This window comes from Dasypus novemcinctus, chromosome 4 (genome assembly GCF_030445035.2).
Source record: "Dasypus novemcinctus isolate mDasNov1 chromosome 4, mDasNov1.1.hap2, whole genome shotgun sequence".
NCBI classification, from domain to species: Eukaryota; Metazoa; Chordata; class Mammalia; order Cingulata; family Dasypodidae; genus Dasypus; species Dasypus novemcinctus.
In genome coordinates this window covers 162,867,496-162,885,458 of record NC_080676.1, presented here as the reverse complement: position 1 = coordinate 162,885,458, position 17,963 = coordinate 162,867,496, and the positions used below count along the sequence as shown (strand labels likewise).

The following is a 17,963-nucleotide window of genomic DNA, read 5'->3' as shown; positions in this document are numbered from 1 at the left end:
TCCCGAGCAAGCCCTTCCCTTCCAAGTGTGGCACCAGGGAAGTCCTGCTCATTTTCACTTTAATTGGTACTGCAGACTCACGAGGTAGGCAGTCTCCTTATCTTTAAGGAAGCAGAGCAAACCCAACAGAGACTCACAGAGGTTTTAAGTGACTTGCCCAAATTAGTACTCTATTTCTTGTAACAAATGTTCTATGGTCCTTATTAAGTGCCAGGCACTGTTTTCCAAATTTTAACTGACCTATTCAACAACGCATTTTGGAGATTTAAAATAGTCCAAGGCACAGAGAAGTGAATAGCTCGCCCAGGGCCACACCTGAGGCAGAGTGGACCCAGAGGGCCATGAAATCAGGGTGGGAATGAGCCGCTCTGGTTTCTAATACTGCACAGGCCTCCTCGCACTGCTGGTGCTGACTCTCAGCAGGTAGGGATTTGGGATTCACACTCAGGTGTTCAACAACACAGCACCGCAATGTGGGTTCATACCTAAGATTCGGCAGTGATTGGCCAAAATGTTGTCTCTGGACTAGCAGCATTAGCTGCGACCAGGAACGTGTTAGAAAAGCAAGTACTTGGGTCCCTCCTCAGACCTCAGCTGTCCTGGGGACAGGGCCCAGCCACCTGGATTTTAACAAACTCTCCAGGGGCTTGTGCTGCTCGCTCGGGTTGAGAACCACCGGGCTAATTACCATGGAACCTTCTCCCTGCGTTTCACCATGACCCCCGGCGCTGTTGACAATGAACTGGTTCTCCCATCAGGGCAGGAGCAGAAGGGAGGAAAGTAGGAACTAGGATGGCATTCACTGAGTGCTGATGATTGCGGCTCCAGGACCTGCGCATGTGACGTATTGTTTAATCCTAACTACAAATGTGTGCAGCAGTTGTAGACTCCTCCTCAAGCAGATCACAAAGCAAAGGCCCAGAGATGGTGATGCCGTTTCCCACGGCCACGTGGTTAACAAGGAGTTAGCCAGGTCAGTCCAGAGATCACTGTTTCCCACAGTATTCCAAAGCAGGAGTGACCTCTCTGTCCTGTCTTTGTGATCCCATGCCATTCAGCAAGATCCTGAACAAAATGAAGGAAAAAGTGACCGATGCATTGGGAAAAAATCCCAGAGTCCTACAAACTGTGGAGTTTCTATAGCATTGTTTACATGAAACCAGACCAGTTGGTTTGCCTCTCTATGAAGGTGGAGAGCACACAGAGCAGGTTTCACTGGGTACCACTGATGATGGTAGATGCAGGTTTCTGGAAAGCAGGAGTCCTGCTTCTATTCACTACTGATGTGTTCAACTTTATTATTCTTACCTGCCCAAAGGGAAGAACCTCACCTGCCTTACATATTTCTTAAGATTTTGTGGGACTCAGGTGAGAAAGCAGGTGAAAACTTTTGGGACACCAAAGTGCCCTCTATGCATGGAATGATGCATTATAATTGTTCATCATCGCCATAGTTAAAGCCCAAGAAACAGTAATCTGTGAACCAATAAATTCAAAGCTCCAGTAAATACAAGGATAGGTTGTGCTGCATCTTGTGAGTTTTATAAATACTTTGGCTGCGATCTTGGCCAGTTCTAGGAGGTGAGGCTGACTTCCACTGAGGCCAGTTCCAGGCCCCCCTAAGTCTCACCTGGGGACGGAATGTCTTTGACAGAACTTCATTCCTTCCTTGGTGACCTCTGCCAGGCTCAGCTTGTTGGGGACGTCCTGCTGGCCCCCGTCACTTGCCCATCAGGTAGCCCTTCCTCAGGTGGTAGGCCAGGTTTGCACCACATCCAGGACAACTTTTTCTGTTCCCGTGTCCACTAGGTCTACCTTGGTCAGGATGCTTGTGGGATGTTTGAGAAGGGCAGTAGAAAGGTGAGCTCTCCCCTTTCTTCTAAATATATTTGAAACCTGCTAGGCTCTGGGACTTTTGGGATCTTTTTTTGGCCAGAACCAACATGGTCTTCTGCAACTTTGATCCCCCAGGGCCAGGGCCTGTTCATCCATTCCAGCCCACCCCATCTGCGTTTTTACTCACCCACCCGCTCACCCCTCACTCAGGTTCATCACCACCTTCTATCATTTACTTAACAAGTGTCTCCTGGGTGTCTGCTGTGTGCCAGGCACCAGGGCATGCATCGTCAGAACGGTCTGGTGCCATCTACATGTCCTCAAGGATGACTCACTCCCCAGTGTCCCCGCCCCCCCTCCAGTGATAGACTCTCTCTGCCCCCACTCCGCGGACACTTCCTTTGCTTTAATCCCTGCCTTCGCCTTCCTCCCTGCCCCACACCTTCCTCTCCTCATTGGATTGAAGTCTTTCAATTCAGAGTATTTACTTTTCCCTATGTTCTTTGAGTGTAAAATTCCCACTGCATTTTTCTTTGTTATGTTGGAAACGTGAACGTTGGCTTCCGCTCTTTCATCCCTGTTTTTAATTTGCGGCTGAGCCTTCCCACCTAGTCTGACATTTCCAGAAACTTTTCCACCACCCCCGGAAAGCAGTTGCCTCTCTTTCTCTGTGAGTCCTCCTATTACCAAAAGTTGTCATTTAAAAGCACATCTTTTGGGAAGTGGACTTGGCCCAGTGGATAGGGCATCTGTCTACCACATGGGAGGTCCGCGGTTCAAAGCCCGGGCCTCCTTGACCCATGTGGAGCTGGCCCATGCGCAGTGCTGATGCGCGCAAGGAGTGCCCTGCCACGCAAGGGTGTCCCCGCGTAGGGAAGCCCCATGTGCAAGGAGTGCGCCCCATAAGGAGAGCTGCCCAGCATGAAAGAAAGTGCAGCTTGCTCAGGAGTGGCGCTGCACACATGGAGAGCTGACACAACAAGATGACGCAACAAAAAGAGACACAGATTCCCATGCTGCTGACAACAGCAGAAGCGGACAAAGAAGAACACGCAGTGAATGGACACAGAGAGCAGACAACGGGGGGGGGGGGGGATAAATAAATAAAAAATAAATCTTTTTTAAAAAAGCCCATCTTTATACTCATTAGAAGGTTCATACGAGCACATCTCTCCATGTTACTAACTGAACATCTCTGAATCCGTCTTTTACTTTGCAGTGGAAAAGGTGTGGTCCTTCCACTGAAAAGGAAGAAAGATGAGAAGACTTCCCTGGAACCTGTGATTGCTCACAAAAGCCTTGATGGTTGTTCTTTATTTGGAAAAAGGGTGGTAAGATAATAAAAACCGAGGCTTACAAGTAGGACTTACCGTAACTGGGAAGAGCCTTCGCATACTGTTCCTCCGTACGAAACAGGGAATTCAGGTTCAAAAATACACAGGCCTCAGTCTCCAGCACCAGCTCATAAGCGTCTTCCCTGACCAGCTTGGTATTGGGCCACAGAGAAGGGTTCTCTCAGCAATTTTTAGATGCTTCAATTTTGTCCTCTTTCTAACATCAATTAATTCACATACTTAATAAGTATGCATTCAGCACTCCACTGGAGGTATCAGAGGGGTGACAGGCAATGAGTACACAAAGGTCCTGGTCTCCTTAGGAGCCTCCTGCACCACCATTTCCAGTGAAACAAGCCAGATAAATTAATCTAGTAGTGTGGACAATAGAGAAAAAAATCTGATATGGGTAAGTGCTGTGCAGCAAATGAAAATAGGGGCAATGTGCTAGCAAATGACTGCAGGTGGGGCTGGACAGTGCAGTTTTAGGGTGCACAGAGAGAGCCTCTCTGAGAAGGCAACATCCGGGATGTGACCCGAATGAAGAGGCAGCCTCACGAAAAGGGGGCAAGTGTCCCAGGGTCTCACACCGGGTGAGTTGGAAAGCTAAGCCATGCCGGGTGAGGGCGAGCAGTGGGAACCGTGGCCAGGGAGGTGGGCAGAGGCCTGGTCAGCAGGGCTTTGTGGTCCAGGTAAGGAGCTGGAACCTCTACAGAGGGGCCAGCATCAGCGCCTGTGAGCAGAGGAGTGGCATGACCCAGTTCACGTTTTACTGGGCAAGAATGAACGCTGGAGACCAGCAGGAGGATGCTTCAGTAGTCCAGGCAAGAGAGGATGGCGGCTTGGTGGAGGCAGAGGGGTGGAGCTGGATAGGTGAGGATGGATTTGGTATTAATTTTGGAGGAGGAATCCTCAGGACTTGGGGTGAATTAGATATCGAGTTGAGGGGAAGGAGGAACCCAGTGTGATTCTAAGATCTGCTGTAGAACTGGAAAGGTGGATGTGGTGCTGGGAATGAGAGGGGGAAGGCTAAGGGAAGGAGCACTTGTGTTATGTGGGAATCAAGGCATCATTTTGGGCATATTAAATAGAGATGTTCAATCAAATCCAATTAGAGGAGTCAAGGTGAAGGACAGGCAGGGTTACAGATACAGATTGGGGTGTCACCGGCATGTAGGTGGGATTTAAAATCATGGACAGGGAAGTGGATTTGGCCCAATGGATAGGGCATCTGCCTACCACATGGGAGGTCCAAGGTTCAAACCAGGGCCTCCTTGACCCGTGTGGAGCTGGCCCATGCGCAGTGCTGATGCGTGCAAGGAGTGCCGTGCCATGAAGGGGTGTCCCCCACATAGGGGAGCAAGGAGTGTGTCCCGTAAGGACAGTAACCCTGTGTGGAAAAAGCGCAGCCTGCCCAAGAATGGCACCGCGCACACGGAGAGCTGACGCAGCAAGATGACATAACAAAAAGAGACACAGATTCCTAGTGCTGCTGACAGGAATACAAGTGGACACAGAAGAACACACAGCGAGTGGACACTGGGAGATGGGGGACGGGGAAGGGGAGAGAAATACTAAATAAATAAATAAATCTAAAAAATATATAAAAAATAAAATCATGGACAACTTGTGATGACTTAGGAAGAATGTCAGTAGAGGAGAGAGCCCAGAACCAAGGTCTAGGCTTTCAATATTTGTAGGCCAGAGAATTCAAGAAGCAACTAGACCTCCCACTGCTCAGTGAGGGGGAAGGAATGGTGGCCCAGAAGCCAGCAGGCTGTGGTGTTGCCTCAGCAAGGAAGGAGGGGCTTCCAGAAGAAGCAGTGGTCAGCCATGTAGAATGCTACCAAGAGATGGAGAAAGACTAGGACAGAGAGGAGTCTCTATGTTAATCAACATGGAAGACATTGGTGTCCTTGACAAGAGCAGACCCTGCCAAGTGGTGGGGGCAGGTGCTGAACAGCAGCTGCTCGAGTAGACGTGAGCACCCAGGAATGTGCTGATGAGAAACCAGCTGAGTGTGCAAAGATTTTAACTCGCTGCTCTTTTTGAAACTTCGTGTTATGCACACTCTGACCATACTATTCATCAGACTTGTTCTGTGTTCACCTTTTGGAAGTACTAAATAGATAGCCATTCAATTTCCTTTTTAAGTCAGCACATTTTCTCTGGTTTTATACTGGTTTAGAATGCATAGACATTTGGCACTCGTAACATTGTTCTGTGCTCTCTGAGTGATGCCTGTGTATATACCTATTACTCGGTGCTTAGTCGAGTTCATAGTAATAAAAGCTAATATGGATTGAGCGCTTTTGGTTATGTGAGTTTGTGGCTAATAAGAGGACCAGAACGCTGGCAATTAAATAAGAGGTGTTACCAAGTGTCTATAGAGATATTAGTATTCAAATAGATTTATCTACTGGCCAGATAATAAACCCACTTTGGCCATCAATATGACACCTCTAATGTCTTATGACTGTGAGGGTAGAAGGAGTTTAGCCTTAACAAGACGGGGGTCCCAAAGCCTGAGTTTCCTCTCAGGTTCAAAGTGTTTAAGCTGCTTATAGAAGGCAGCAGCTCGCAGGGGCAGGTGCAGTATGGCACAGAGTAAAACACTATAGCTGAGGCGTAGAGACACTCATAGTGATTTCTATTATTCCTGGAAACCAGGCACTTTGGGGGAAGAAATGGAAAACACAGTTATTTACTGAGCATCCATTTAGTCACCTGAAATCGACCTCCAAGTTTCTGGGAAGATGATCTCTACGGGTAGATAAGGCTGAAAGATTAGCAGGGTGATATTGAATAATAATATTAAAAAATAAAACACATCAGCTCTCTTTGGTGAGTACCCACTTGCGACACCTTGTAAGCACCATCACATACACCACCACTTCACGCAAAGCTCCCAACAGCCTGAGCAGGTAGGTATTAGTACCAGTCCCATTTTACAGATGAAGAAACTGAGGCCAGGAGAGGTTACATATATTGCCCAAGGACATGTAACTAGCAAGTGGCAAAACAAGGACTCAAACCCAGACAGTCTCGCTCTGTGCTCTGAAGCCAAGTCCCCTGCAGGACCTTCCAGGACGACCTTTTAGGAATTTAAGAGAACCCCGTTCCCCAAGACGGGCTCTGCCTGCCGCCACGCTCCAACGTGGTCTGCTCCCTGAGAACACTTACGAGGGTCTTCTCCATGCACCAAGGGCTCCCAGAGACTTGCTTCCTTTACTAAAGAGTGGGCCAGTCGTTTCTCCTTTCCTCCCCGTTCTTGGGAGAGCAAATAAGGCACTTCTTACCTCCCCCACCCAGAAAGGTTCATGAATGCACGTGAGGGGTGGGAGAGAGGAGGATAAAGACCCTCCAAATTCTGACGGCTCATGGGACCCTGACTGTGAACGAAGATGCCTTATCGGGTGCACGGGGGCCCAGGATTTAGAGTGAGCACGGGAAGTCGGCCTCACGAGGAGTGCGGTATCTCTTCCAGGACCTTCTAGATCTATGACATCTATAACAGCCGCTCTCTCCCATGCTGTCCTCGGGGGGCCGGGTCCTTTCCTCTCGCCTCCATCGGGGCCCACCTCCCGGGCCACGCTCAGCGCCTCCGTGGCGGCGACGGCCACGTCACAGGGCACCACCGCTAAAGCCACGGCCTCCTGCCTTTGGGTGCACTTCTCGATGAGGCACTGGATCTGACGCGAAGTCCCGTGAAGGAAGAGCACGCTTCTGGCCCTCCAGGCTTGTGTGATTATTAGCACGTAGTCCTCCCGCGCTTTCCACCCCGGGGTGCGCTTCTCTGCTCTCCTCCTTCCTGCATGCAGCCCCTGCTCTGCCCTCTGCTCATTCCCTGCTGCTCCTTCGAAGCCCAGCTTGGCTACTTCTGCCTTCCCAAAGACGCTGCTGGCTGCAGCTATGAGCGCCCTCTCCTTCCTCTCCGTAGCACAGATGTTCCAGATGTTTCTATTAGGACGATTTACATTCATGTTGTATCTGCCCCTACGGCAGTGGGTGACACAATATCCCCACCCAGAGCCCAGCGCCATGCTCCACGCCACAGGGCTTGATGCAAAGATGGGCCCACCCTCCGCCGGGTTCTCTAGAGGAGCCCTCCAGGCTCTGAGACCTGTACCACTACCTGGGTTTACACCCAATCCCAGGGCTTTTTACATGCTGCTGGTGCTTGGAAAGGGATTACCTGACTCAAAGTAGAGAAACCCCCCCAAATGTAGCACAATTTGTAGGCAAGGAGAAATGTGGGCAACCAAGGCCTTGAAATACCAGTTTTCCATGTTCCGTTTTCCATAGACAACACAAGCAAATGGGGAAATGGCTGAAACCCTGTGATGGAGTTCCTTGTGTATTGGTATTAATACAATTTACACCGAGTTAGGTTTATAGGAGGTCCCATCAAATCATTTTAAGTTGCGCTCAGAAGATAATGCTGCATAGCCAGAAAAGAGAAATTTTGTACCACGTAAGCACAAAACGGCACTGTTGCATCATAACCTGAAATCTGCCCACTTCCCTAGCAACAGCTAACAGCACAAAACCACAAGTCCGCCCACAAGTTTCTGCCAATCCCCAGCCGCCCCGTAGCCCTCACTCCTCCTGCTCTACCCCGCCCTCCTCATTCTCTATATAACCCACTGCACTTCCTTAATAAACCGGACTTGCGTACCAGACCTGGTCTCCGCGGCATTCTTCCTCCCCTCGCCGCGCGTCCTCCACGCCTGAGAGCCCCTCTGAGGCTGTCTGCCGCAGCCTCAGACGCCTTTGCAGCCAGCTGACCCCTCCAAACCCCCCCGTCAGCGTCGGGGTGCAAGCCGCCCCAGCCGCAACTGGCGCCCGAACAGGGACCGGGGCCAGTCCGACGTGACCGCTGCCTCACCCCCGTGGGACCTCGCTCCCACCCCTTCGCCGCGCTCTCAAGGTAAGGACCCCCGTTATCAGCCCCCGGCAGAAAAATGGGCGGGCGTCTATCTTCCCGCCAAGCGCCGCAAGTCAGAGCGCTTGCTGGCCTCCTAGACACTAATGGCGTTAGGGTTTCCCTCCGCCACCTGCAAAAGTACTGGGATCTCCTCCTGCCTTTCAATCCGTGGCTGGCCACCTGCCACCTTTGGAGCCCAGACACTTACTCGCGTCTCATTGACCGCGTCACCTCCTCTATGGAGCATGAGGGCAGGTCGTTTCCCCCTGGCCTCCTGCCCACGCTTGTGGCCATCCGTGCCTGCCTCCTTGGCGCACCTGCCCCAAAAGACGCTTACCAGGTTTCCGCCGGGGCTGCTGCGCGGCCGCTCGACTGCGACCCTGATAAGGGGGACACTCCCGACTTAGATACTGAGTCCTTATCTAGTCAGCTCAATGCCGACCTTGAGCTCCATCCTCTTTGGGAGGACCATTATCAGGATGGCGAACTTCCTCTTTCCTCTCCGCCTGAGGGGGGGAGGTCCCTGCCTGGTCGCCAAGATGGCGAACTTCCTCCTTCTTCTTCGCTTGAAAGGGGGAAGTTCCCGCCTGGCCACCAAGATGGCACACTTCCTCCTTCTTCTTCGCCTGAAGGGAGGAAGTATGGGCCCTCAGGCGGAAATCCTGCCTCTCTTTACCCGCCTCTTCCAGTCACTCTGCCATCTTGGCGCAGACCGGAAGGAGAGCGTCCGCCATCTTGGCGCAGACTGGAAGGAGAGCGTCCGCCATCTTGGCGCAAACCGGAAGGGGAGCCTCCGCCATCTTGGCGCAAACCGGAAGGGGAGCCTCCGCCATCTTGGTGCAAACCGGAAGGGGAGCCTCCGCCATCTAGGCGCAGGGCGGAAGGAGAGCCTCCGCCATCTTGGCGCAGGGTGGAAGGAGAGCCTCCGCCATCTTATAAATCACCGGAAGCCTTGCCGCGGACATTTTGTCCGCCGGAAACTGCTCCGCAGCCATCTTGTTTGCAACCGGAAGGAGAGCCCCCACCATCTTGTTTGCAACCAGAAACTCCTCTGCGTCCATCTTGTCCCCCCTCTCAGACAACATGGCCGCCACCTCCTCCTCCATTGGCCGCTCCGCCGGCACCAGCGTCCAGGCCTTGGACCAGTTCAGACACATGACTGGGCCACTCCGGCCCACCCATGACAGGGGCCACCCCTCACCTCTTCCCTTTGAACCCGGCGCCCTCTCAAGCGCGCCCCCAGCAATGGCTCCCTTTCACCACTGATGAAATTAAAAACCTTAGACGCGCAGTTAAGGAGGATGGCATCGGGAGTCCGTACGCCCAACAGCTGCTCGAGGAACTTGGGGCACAACTTGTTCTCCCCTATGATTGGATTTCACTTGCCCGGGCCATTCTGGCCCCAGGACAGTTCGTGGAATGGAGATGCCACTTCCAGGCAGAGGCTGAGAGGCGCATCGCCGAGAATGCCAGTGCGGGTATCCAGGACCCCCCAGAGGCGTACACAGGCATTGGTACTTTCACCGATCCTGTGCAGTACCGCAATGCGCCCCCCGGTTTTTGGCTCCGGCTTAGAGAACTAGCCCTGCGATCCTTCCGCAATGTCTCCGCCACGAGACCTCAAAAGCTCGCCCAGATGACCCAGGGCAAAGACGAAGATTTCGCTACCTTTGTCGCCCGCGTCATCGAGGCCTGCCAGCGTAAGGTCCGCGGAGAGGAGGCCCAGGTCGCTCTCGCCAAAGATCTCATCGTTGAAGGATGCCTCGATGCTTGCCGGCAGATTATCCTCACCATGCGGGATAAGGGCGTCCATGACTGGGTCTTGGCTTGCCGCAACCTTGACCCGCAGGCCACTAGTCTCGCCAAAGCCATCGCCACGGCCCTAGCCGTTTCTTCCGGATGCTTCAGATGCGGTGAGACGGGCCACTTCGCCCGAGACTGCCCACAATTGCAGACCGAGAGACCACCCCTCCCAGCATCTGGCAGCTGCCCTCCATCCCGCCCGAGAGGGCCTTCCACCCCATGCCCTCGATGCAGAAAAGGATATCATTGGGCCCGCGACTGCCGCTCCACTCAAAGCCCTCGCCAACCTTTAAACTCCCAGCGGGGCAAGCCTCAGCCCCGCCCCAAAGAGGCCACCCACCAGAGAGCCCCCAAGCCTTGATGTGGACGGTTCCCATCAGAAGCTCCTCCAAGCCTGTCATGGAGCTCAAAATCGAAGGGCAATGGTTAGAGGGACTGCTCGACTCCGGTGCAGAGGTCTCCTGCATCCCGTTTGAAATCGCCGCCTTCAACCACTGGGCTCTTGAGCAGGGGCCTCAGGTAATTGGGGCCACAGGCTCCGCCGAGTCCTGGAGATGCGCCACTCCTATCAAATGGGAGGACCGAGAGGGCCGGCACGGTCGCTTCTGCCCCCTCATCCTCTCCACTGTTGGTGGTATTCTCTGGGGAAGAGATATCCTCAGCCAAACGGGAGCCATCCTCACTACTGAGGCCCTCTTGCTCAGCCTGCCCCCCCCCTAGCGGGGGCCACTGCTCCCATCACAACGCCTGACCCTATCCCTCTGGAATGGGACACAGAGGAGCCCATCTGGGTCGAGCAGTGGCCCTTGCCATCTTACAAACTGCAAGCCCTCTCCACTCTCGTCGAAGAGCAGTTACGGGCAGGACACATTGAACCTTCCACTAGTCCCTACAATTCACCTGTCTTTGTTATTACCAAGAAAAGCAGTGGCAAATATCGCCTTCTCCATGACCTACGTGAGGTCAACAAGCACATCAAGCCAATGGGATCGCCGCAGCCAGGGTGCCCGCACCCCACCGCTGTCCCTCAGCACATGCACGCGGCCATCATCGACATCAAGGACTGCTTCTTCTCCATTCCTCTCCATCCACGAGACTGCCCACGGTTCGCCTTCACGGTGCCTCAAACAAACCATCGAGGTGCAGCCCAGCATTACCAATGGAGAGTCCTCCCTCAAGGAATGCGCAACAGCCCAGCCATCTGCCAACTCTTTGTCGATCGCGCAGTCGATCCACTCCGCAAGAAGGCCCACAGGTGCGCCCACATCATCCACTACATGGACGATCTGCTCATTGCCGCTAAGGATCCTCGTGAGCTGGAAACTCTCGTCTCGGAGCTTCTCCACAATCTCTCACAGATCGGACTTACTGTTCAGCCTGACAAGATTCGCCTTCAATCCCCCTTTCAATTTTTGGGGTTTCACTTTCACCACCATGTTAAGCCAGTAGCACCAAAGCTACAGGTGTCGCCCAAGATGTCTCTAACGGAGCTACAGCAGCTCTGCGGCCAAATCAATGGGCTTCGGTCAGCGCTCCCCATCACCACGGCTCAACTTCAGCCTCTTTTCGAGCTCCTCCAGACTAAGGATCTTCCAGCCGACGCAGTCACCCGCCCCATCGTCATCACTCCAGCAGCCCGAGCGGCTGTGCAGGATGTCAACGAGGCCCTTCAGGCCTGCTGCCTTGAGCGCTACGCCCCAGGACTGCCAATCCTCGCATTGGTTCTTCCCACGCCAGTAACGCCCACTGGACTCCTCTGGCAAGATGGGCCACTGCTCTGGCTACACACTTCCAAGAGTAAGCTCCCAAAAATCTGCCCCTTCACAAGGGCATGGATCGCCCTCACCTCCGACCTTGTAGGGCTATGTGTGCATACCTACGGAGTTCCTCCTTCCACAATCGTCTGGCCCTTTGACGCCAAGGCTACTACCAACCTGCTCATCCACGACGTGGACATGCAAGTGCTCGCTGAAACTTTCAGAGGCTCTTTTGACAACCACTATCCTCATCACCGACTTCTCCAAGGCCTCTCGCGACTCGCATTCTCCACTCCGTTCCATCCATTGCCGGCCAGGAAACCTCTTCCACATGCAGTAACGGCCTTTACAGATGCCTCAAAGACCTCCTATGCTGCGGTCATCTATTCACCTGGTTCCCCAACGCCACGAACCCTTGTGTTTTCGAACGCGTTCTCCGTCCAAGTCGGAGAACTGCTCGCAGTCGCTGTTGCTCTGCACACCTGCCCCAACCAGCCGCTCAATATCTTCACAGTTTATACACCCTGCAGGTGTGCCATGCCTTGCCTCTTGCCACCTTCTTCCCTACGGATACAGCCATCGATAGGGCGCTTCAGTTCCTCCAGCACCAATTAGAAGCCAGAGACCACCCTTGGTTCATCACTCACATCAGAAGTCACAGCGGCCTCCCTGGCCCGCTAACCGCTGGAAATCAAGCCGCCGACCGCGCTGTCCAGCCATCACCAGCTCAGGCGTCACCAGCACAGCACGCTGCGCTTGCCTGCCACAGCATGCCTTGCACATGCCAACCACGGCACACCACACTTGCCAACCACAGCGTGCCCTGGCCGCTTTATCTTGGGGACGTTGTCAACCAGGCCAAGCTACTGCATGCGCAGTTCCACTTCTCAGCGCGCTCAATTCATAAGCTCTTTCCCAATCTGCCCATGGAAACCTGTAAGCACCTCGTGCGCTCTTGCCGCACCTGCGCGCCTCTCTTACCCCTCGACCCATTACAGCCACAGGGCATCAACCCGCGAGGTCTTCGCCCAAACTCCCGATGGCAAATGGACGTTACTCATGTCAACTTTTTTGGAAGACTCAAGTTCCTGCATGTTGCCGTCGACACCTTCTCGCACATGTGCTACGCCCTGCCCCTTCCAGGAGAAACAGCCAAACACGCCATCCGTGCGCTACGCCAAGCCATCCTTTTTATGGGCGTTCCATGGGACCTCAAAACAGACAATGGCCCCGCTTATCGGAGCTCCGCCTTTGCTGCCTTCCTACAAATGTACAAGATCACACATCATTTCAGGGTTCCCTACAACCCACAAGGACAAGGCATCGTCGAGCGCATTAACCAACAGCTCAAGCTCCTTATTCACAAAGAGCAAAACGAAGCTCCTCTAAAGCCACCAGGAGACGTTGTTACCGCCTGCTTAATTCACTTGAACTTGCTCACATTTGACAAGAAAGGCCTTTCTCCCACCCACAAGCATTGGGGCCCCATGTGGCATCCCACCCAAGCCCCTCTTGTCCATTGGAAAGACCCCCAAACTAACCGCTGGCAACGACCAGCCCCCCTCCTTGCCCAAGGGCGAGGTTTTGCTTGTGTCTTTCCAGATTCTGAGCCGCAGCCCCTGTGGATCCCAGCTCGTCTGATCCGTCCTGCCACAGTGCCTGCAACGGACCACACCCCTTCACCCAACGATCTGGCACCCTTCACCGCCATCCGACGCACGCTGGTGCCAGCACCTCCAGAGAACGCTGCGCCTGCGCCATCAAGCAACGGTCCACCACCGAGCACCCCCTCTTCGTTCGCCCCCCGAGACGACTACGCCAATGGAGCAGAGGACTGAAGCTCGTCTGTACCCAGTCCTTCTCCTCCTCCTTCCTCTTCTCCCGCCTATCTTCTCCAACCCCTCACACCAACCCTTCAACTGGACGCTCACCCTTTGGCAGCAGGAAAAGCTCCTCGCTGTAAATGTCACTGCAAGTGCTCCTTCCTTCGCCGTGCACATCTGTAATCTCACCAACCTAGCTTACACGTCCAGTTATAGCAGTGCCTTCGATAGCTGCTCCCTTCATTGCTATACTTCACCCCCATCGCGCCGCAGCAGGCGTACCCCTGCAGCCACGTACGGTGCGGGCCTCCCCAAAAAGTGCCGTGGCCCCAATGATAACCATTTCTCAGGTTTCTACATCTGTCCATCCACCGCCAGAGGATGCCATGACCCTGCACACTATTACTGCCCTTCCTGGGGGTGCGAGACCATCGCCTACGGATGGTCTAGTGCCCCTAACAAAGACCCCTATATTAAGCTCATCCACAGCAGCACAAACTGGTGCTCCGTCACCCTATGAGTCAAAAATCCCCTAGATCCAGTCTGGCTGTCTGGCCGCACGTGGGGAGTCCGCCTGTATGCAACCGGCTACGACTATGGTGCCTTTATCATTATAAAAAAAGAGCCGATTCCCACACGTTCCATCCCAGTGGGCCCAAATCAGGTTCTCAATCCTCCACAGGCACAGCCTCCCTCTCCCCCCCACTCCGCCTCACCCTCTCCCTCGCCCAGCACCCCCCTCGCTACTGCCCCCCTTACCTCCCACAACCCCAAGTCTCGCTTACCCCCTACTCAGTATTCTAGCCCTCTCATTAACCTAATTAGAGCCTCCTACATCTCTCTGAATATCTCCCACCCCAACCTAACTGCAAACTGCTGGCTTTGTCTCTCTCCCTCTCTTCCTCTATATGAGCCCGTTGCCACTAACCTCGCCTTCACTGAATCCTCTGAACATAATCCTGCTGAATGCAATTGGAACGCCTCTTCTATCCCCTTAACCTTTCAATCTGTTTCCTCCACAGGGCGCTGTGTTCATTCTCGCCAAGGTCCCCATCCCCTCCTAAATGCCTGCTCCAACTACTCCTCTCCCAACATTTCCGCCAAATTCTTAATCCCCCTTAACATCTCCCAATGGCTTTGCACCTCCACCGGACTAACCCCCTGCCTCAATGTCGCCACCCTCAACGCCACCAATGAAACCTGTCTACTCATTCTCCTAGCCCCTCGAGTCCTTTTCCACAGTGACGAAGAGTTCTTCTCCGCCCTTCAGAGTCACAAACTCCCTGCTCACCTCCAGAAGAGAGAACCCTTCACCATCCTCACAGTTGCTACCCTTCTAGGTCTCCCCGGGGCAGGCACGGGAATCGCCGCTCTTACCACACAATCCTCTTCCCTTTCCTCCCTCAGGCAAGCTGTCAGACAGTGATATCTCCCACCTCCAAGTCGCTATCTCCCATCTTAAAAACTCTCTCAGTTCCCTTTCTGAGGTAGTTCTCCAAAACCGCCGGGACCTTGACCTTCTCCTCCTCAAGGAGGGAGGCCTTTGTGCCGCCCTTGGAGAAGAGTGCTGTATATACGCCAACTCTACTGGCCTTGCCGAGGACAGCCTAAGAAAGGTCCGAGAAGGACTAGAGCGGCGCCAAAAAGAGCGTGAAGCCGCTAACTATTTTTCCGGAGTCTTCCATACCCTCCTCCCATACCTCCTCCCTCTCCTAGGCCCGCTAATAATAATTCTCCTAGCTCTTACCATAGGGCCCTGGGCTGTCAAGAAGATCATCCAGCTCGCCAAGGACCAAACCAACGCAATCCTCACGTCCTTCGTGCGCATCCAGTACCATCAGCTCGCCACTGAAGACAGCCCCCCCAACGAGCCCTGCTCAGCCCGCCCCAAGAAGAAATCAAGAACAACCCAACACCTAAAAACCCCGCAACGCATCCCATTGCTCCCCCAGCCCGCACGTTCCCCACCTTAACAGCCAACTTCGCTCCCCTCCCCAGCCGCCGCCACCCTAGAACTGCTTAACAATCAATAGGGAGCAGGGGGCGGGGCAGGCCCGAGTCTGGATGGCAAGCGTAGCCGCACCTAGTGGGGGAAGTGCGCAGCCCACCACCCGCGTGTAGCACAGCTGGTCTGTTCTGCTTGCCTGCCACTCTTTGGACCTGCCACTCGCCCCCTGTTAGCGGCCAATATAGCCAGCACACGTCCATAAGTACACACCCAAGCAAACCTCTCACCTATACCCCCCCTAATAAAAAAGAGAAAAAGGGGCAAATGTTGCATCATAACCTGAAATCTGCCCACTTCCCTAGCAACAGCTAACAGCACAAAACCACAAGTCCGCCCACAAGTTTCTGCCAATCCCCAGCCGCCCCGTAGCCCTCACTCCTCCTGCTCTACCCCGCCCTCCTCATTCTCTATATAACCCACTGCACTTCCTTAATAAACCGGACTTGCGTACCAGACCTGGTCTCCGCGGCATTCTTCCTCCCCTCGCCGTGCGTCCTCCACTCCTGAGAGCCCCTCTGATGCTGTCTGCCGTAGCATCAGACGCCACTGCGGTCTAGTCTGACCCCTCCAAACCCCGCCGTCAGCATCGGGGTGCAAGCCGCCCCAGCCGCACGGCACCACAGAAGCAACTGAGTATTAAGTGCTGGGGTCAAATACAATTGGTAAATATAAAGAGGCCTGATTAGGCCTTGGCAGTGGGAAAAACTAACTGGTTAAAGTTAGGTTTGGCTGTGTTAAGTTCAAAGTTCTCTCCTTTTCTGTGCTTCATCTCTCTGCCACTCTCATCTGGCATTACTTACTGTTTGGGCAGGGTGTTCTTTGCTGGGGGGGCTGGGGGCTGTCCTGTGCTTTGTGGGGGGCTTAGCAGGCTCTCTGGACTCCCCCCACCAGGTGGCCGTAGCACCCTCCACCCAAGTTGTGAGAAACAACCGTGTCTCCAGGCCCTGCCAACGTGTCCCCTGAATGGGGCAAAAGAGCTTCTGAGTTGGGGAGCTCGGTAAACCGCACACACATGCGCATTTCTCCACGGTTTCAGGGAATGACAGCTGCTCATGAGAACACTCTGCTGGGAGACAGAAGCTACACAAAATTCTCGTGCAGCCCTGCCACCAACAGGTGCTGGGTGGCTGCCGCAGGGGCCGTCCTTTCTGGGATGCAGAGGCGCAGCATCGAGTGGGCAGTGTCCTGCCCTCAGGACCTTCCGTCCTGGTGGAGAGCCAGGCAAGGGAACACTCGACATGGAGAAAGCTTAAGGAAGGTAAATGGAATGGGAAGGGCCAGACATGGGGTGCAAAGGGAGACACCTGTGACAGGTGGCATTTGAGCAGAAACCTGAAGGAGAGAAGGAAATGCACCACGTGGCACTTGGCTGGAGAAGAGTAAGGGCAAAGGTCCAGGGACAAGAGCGGAGTGGAGTGTTGAAGGGTCAGCCAGGGTGGCTGGAGCGAGCGCGTGAGGGCACAATGAGAGGGCAAGTTCAAGATCTTGCCGGACCCCGGAAACTCTTATGCTGATTGACACAAGGGCCCCTGGAGAACCTGGGGGAGTGATACCAACTGATGTGCCGCATAAAACACAGCAGCTGCGCTGGGAACTGAGTTGGGGTGGGGGTGCTGCCATGAAGGGAGAAGCAGGTAAAGCCAGCAGGGTCGAGTGTCGTAATCCAGGGGACAGAGGGCGGTGGCTTGGGCCAGGATGCTGGTAGTGGGTGGGGTGACAAGTGACTGGACTCAGGATGTAGTTGAAAGTTGAGCCGGGAGGGTTCACAGAGGGCTGGGAAGGTACCGTGGGAGCAAAACAGAGGTGGCAGGGCTGGCCCCTGAGAGCTTGGCCTGAGCCACTGTGACCCTGGAGGAGCCACCTTCTGAGCCGAGAGGGACTGTGGGAGGGCAGGGTGGGTGGACACCACTGATTGGCTTTGGAGCACTTGATTCCTCTGCCTATTAGACATTCGAGGGGACATGGCGGGTCGCCGGCTGGAATAGGAACCTGGAATTCAAGAGAGAAGTTTGGGCCGGGAGTAGAGCTTTGGAAGTGGCAGTAAAGCTGCGAGGCTGGATGACCACACCAGCGGGGAGACTTCTGGGGCACTGCCCCATCTGGAGGCAGGACAGTCAAGAACGACCTGGGCCAGGGCAGGGAGGAGGAGAGCCAGGGCGGCTCTGCCCAGGGGCTGGTGAAGTTTATCGAGAAGGGATGACTGCATCTGGAAACCAGCACCCCTGGTGGGGGAACACGCACAGGCGCAGTGCCCGGTGGCCGTGAGCACACAAAGTCCTTCAACGGGGCAAGTGGGGGGTCACACCAGGCGAAGAGCAGGGCATGCTCCCTCTTTCGGGGCATGAATCAGCCCTCAAGTGAGGCCACTGGCACAGCCAATAGCTCTGAAAGACAAGCTTGTTCTCGCTGGGGGAGCTTAGATTTCCCTGGGGTGGGGGTAACTCCTGGGAAGACAGGGCACGGGGAACCCGCGGT

At 54.3% G+C, this 17,963-nt stretch overlaps 2 long non-coding RNA genes across 3 annotated transcripts in view; one reads left to right on the top strand and one right to left on the bottom strand.

The window, feature by feature from the left end:
- Nucleotides 1-17,963, bottom strand: part of LOC139438908 (uncharacterized) — a 42,128-nt gene that overhangs the window by 19,928 nt on the left and 4,237 nt on the right. The window lies entirely within an intron of this gene.
- LOC131278309 (uncharacterized) lies at nt 7,835-15,943 on the top strand. The gene is made up of 2 exons (XR_009185651.2): nt 7,835-8,100; nt 15,221-15,943. It is a non-coding gene; the product is annotated as an uncharacterized lncRNA (long non-coding RNA).